Source organism: Perognathus longimembris, chromosome 28 (assembly GCF_023159225.1).
Source record: "Perognathus longimembris pacificus isolate PPM17 chromosome 28, ASM2315922v1, whole genome shotgun sequence".
In the NCBI taxonomy this organism is placed as follows: Eukaryota; Metazoa; Chordata; class Mammalia; order Rodentia; family Heteromyidae; genus Perognathus; species Perognathus longimembris.
Genome location: NC_063188.1, coordinates 45,096,633 through 45,100,408, shown reverse-complemented (window position 1 = coordinate 45,100,408; position 3,776 = coordinate 45,096,633). Strand labels below are relative to the sequence as shown.

The window sequence follows — 3,776 nt, the reverse complement described above, 5'->3', positions numbered from 1 at the left end:
GTGGGCTTTCTGTATATCTTGCGAGTTATGTCCTTTGCCCTGCAGAAGCTCTGCATTTTGATGCAGTCCCATTTGTCCATCCTTTCCTTGATTTGTAGCATTTCTGGGTCTTTGTTAAGGGCTCCTTGGTAGGGGATGGAACTTCCTTAACCAATACCCAGAAATGCTACAAATCAAAGAAAGGATAGACAAATGGGACTGCATCAAACTACAGAGTTGCTACAGGGCAAAGGACATAGCTTGCAAGGTAACCAGAAAGCCTACAAATTGGGAAAAGTTCTTTACAGTCCATAAAATGGACAAAGTTCTCATATCCAATATATATGCAAAACTAAAAAAAAATACATTCTGGCAACAAAACTGCAAAAAACCAATTGCCCCCTCAACACGTGGGCTAAAGACTTAAAAGGAGACTTCTCTGATGAGGAAATGAGAATGGCCATTAGACATAGGAAAAAGTGCTCTACATCACTGGCCATAAAAGATAAAACAAGCCTTTTCATCTTTGGCCTCTATAACCATCTCATAAAAACCAACTACTTTATAGAACAGGTGGAATATACACGAAAAGTTACTGAAATGCTGAGAATAAGTTTTTTTTAAATTATTTTTGTGGCTTTTTTAATTAGGTGTTTTTCCTACCTTCAGTTTATATGGAACATGTTAATAACCACAAGTAGTCAGAAGTAAGATAGAATGCTCTGAATGCTTGTTTGATCATCATTATCATCGTTTTAAGAAAAAATAGCAAGGTTTTGGACATTTTGTCGGATTTTTTTTCTTGTCTTGTTGCAAAATCTCATTGCAGTTTTGGTGGAGTGATGGAGAGCTTGGTGGTGTTGCCCACAGAGGGGGCAGGCTTACTCCAAGGTGACCATATACAGCTTCTGAGATGGGAAGTGGAAGGTGATTAGGTCTCAGTGGCCTTGTTCGTTTCAACTTTTCCTTTTCTGATATCTAATCATGCTTATCGGCTTTCTGCTTGTCATTATCATCCTCATCATCTTCAGCTGCCACATTTGCCAGGCTGCCTCAACCACCTCACCTTCATCTCCATCTTCTTCCTCACCATGTTTTTTCTCCTCCTCTTCCTCCCCACTTTCTTCTTTGTGCTCATCATTATCCGCCTACTGTTCTCCATTTTCCTCACTAGCATTCCCATCAACAAGAATTTCTCTTCCATTTCCTGACTCCAAAACTTCCTTCTTTACCTTCAAATCCTTTGTGATGATCTAAGTGCTGTTGTGCACAGCTATGTCGGACAGGGCACAGCTGTAATCTGATGCAGCAAAAGTAAAAGCAAGAGTTCAGGATGCGTAGTGAGGAAGTTCACAGTGGATGAAGAGGCACTCTATGGAGGTGGTGGTGGAAGATGGACCCAGGAACATTGAAAGGATGACTTTTCAGAGCAACTCCTGAGTGCTATGATTGTCTTTTGAACTGGGTCAAGTTACATTCAGTGCTGATCTAATATATTTCTTAAGACATACTCAGGAAGGCTGTGGCACACAAAGAGGGGGCCCCAAAGGTACCACATCTCAATCCATCCTTCCAGACCAGATTCACCCCTTGCCCTGCCACCTGTAGAGCCTGCTTGTCTGACACATGTTATCTCTGACTTCCAACTCTCCTTTCTCCACCACTCCAACTCCATCTCCTGCAATCCTAAATTTCTGGACTGGTCACAATCCCCTATATTACACCCACAAAACAATACACTAAAATATGCCTTTTAAAGTTTCTAGAAACATTTTCATAATACAAGTAGCTGCAAGAAGGAGTTTGGTATGGAGCAAGCCATGGATGAGAGGAAGGATGGATCTTTGGCAAAAGGAACTTGAGTTCAGGCCTGCCAAGGCTCCCACAGACTAGTTGGGAAGGGGAAACTTGGGAGATTGCGATACTCACATGATACTCATTGAGCAACAAATTCTTGTGCACTGATCTATAGAGAACATTAGGAATGATGTATCTCTGGCTGCTGTATTGAGCTTTGTGATGTTATGTCCAGTGAGTCATTTACAATATTGAAGCCCTCCTGCAGGTGGTGCTTCACTTTCCAGACTGAAAACATGAGATCAGCTGCTGTGGTGGGGAATGGGCCTGCTTCCTGGCATGTGAAGTTCTTCCAGCTGTTCTTTGCTGCCTGTTGAACATGCTGCCAGTTGCTGTGGGAAGTCTTCCTCCATGTGCCTCAAGTGGCTTCACTCCCTGCCTGCCTGGATGTTGGTGAAGGCTGACTGGTCTAGCAATGGCTCTGGCTTTGTGTACTACTGGATGTCCTAGTGACCACTGGTCAGCCCCTCATTGGTCAGTGGTGGGCTTCTTAGCACATTGTCAGATGATGTCACATCTAGAAGAATTCCACTGTGGGAGCTGCCCTTAATCCTGCTCGGATCAAGACTGACTCCTCGTGGCAGACAGAACTAGGTCACTTTCTACAGTACCCATAGCTTCCTAGAAAAGAAAAAAAAGATTGAGGAGGCATGGGCTGACTGTAAGTTTAGTAAGGCCTCCAATGGTCACAATTTTCTGCTTCCAAGGCAGGTTCACCACACCCAAAACATAACCTATACCTATTATGCAGTTTCTCCCTGTAACCCATTACCCACTACACACACACAGAGAGAGAGAGAGAGAGAGAGAGAGAGAGAGAGAGAGAGAGAGAGAGAGAGAGAGAGTGAGAGTGAGACCCAGAAACAGAGACAGAGACAATGAGAGAGATGGAAAAAGAAACAGAGGTTGAGAGTCCACTAGTCTTATCCCTGTCTTAGCAAATTGGCTATGCCAGTCATTTCCTATAGATGGAATGAAACAGTAAATTTTTGTCCTTTATTTTAAAGGACAAGATGCATTGTATTCATAAACTGCTTTATTAAATGAAAATTCACTCCATTTTTACAAAAGTAATAAAATATTTAATAAAAGAAGAGCATAAGTCTTATGTTTTCTGACCATCATCAGTACAAATTGATATTGACATAACCTTTATCTCACAAATGTAGGAAGACCTCGCCAAAACCCTAGGGTAAAAAAAATCAATTTAAACAACTTGCTGTCATTCCCCTTAGCTCAGTTGAAGATTAACAAACTAATCTCCAACCCAAAATGACACTGACCAGAAATGCTAAGGAATCTTAGAAATTTAGCTGAAGTTATTTCTGATTGGCTTAATGCAAGTTAGGGCTGCTTCTCTACTCTTTCTTTATTTAAGCACATCTGGAATGCTACATATGCAATGTATTCTAATCTTTGATCTCCTGTTCAATTCCAATACACAAAGCATCAAAAAGTAAATAATAAAATCAGAACCCTTCCTGGAAGACTTTAAAAGGCCATGAAATGCAAGTACTTCCAATTCTGGCTAATGACAGTTCAATTCTTTTATAGAAAGACTGCACACACCAGGATTTAGCAACCCTCCTTCACACTGTCATTTTCCAAAGTAGAAGGACACCTATCCCAGGCCTCTCCACACTTTCACAGTTGCAAAAATGTGATGCATTTCCTGTTGGACACTCATCACTAAAATTAAACTTTTAACTTCCAACCTCAATCACATCTTTCATATTATGTAGACCCAAGGATTTTTCTGGACCTTCATGCTTGTAAACCGCTGAAAGATTTGAAATTTATATTCAAAATACAAAAAAAGGTTTAACATTTTAATGTGATGAAGGTGTGATGAAGCCTGGTTTATTTAACATTTGTTATACTACTTACTTTTTTTCAGGTTCCCATAAAATCCTCTGCTTAATTATGGTTTGCTAATTTGG

General features: G+C 40.7%; 1 pseudogene; it reads right to left on the bottom strand.

Annotated features, from left to right (window-relative positions):
• Window positions 1-957: 957 nt before the first annotated feature.
• LOC125343027 lies at window positions 958-2,189 on the bottom strand (annotated as a pseudogene).
• Between the last annotated feature and the right edge of the window lie 1,587 nt (window positions 2,190-3,776).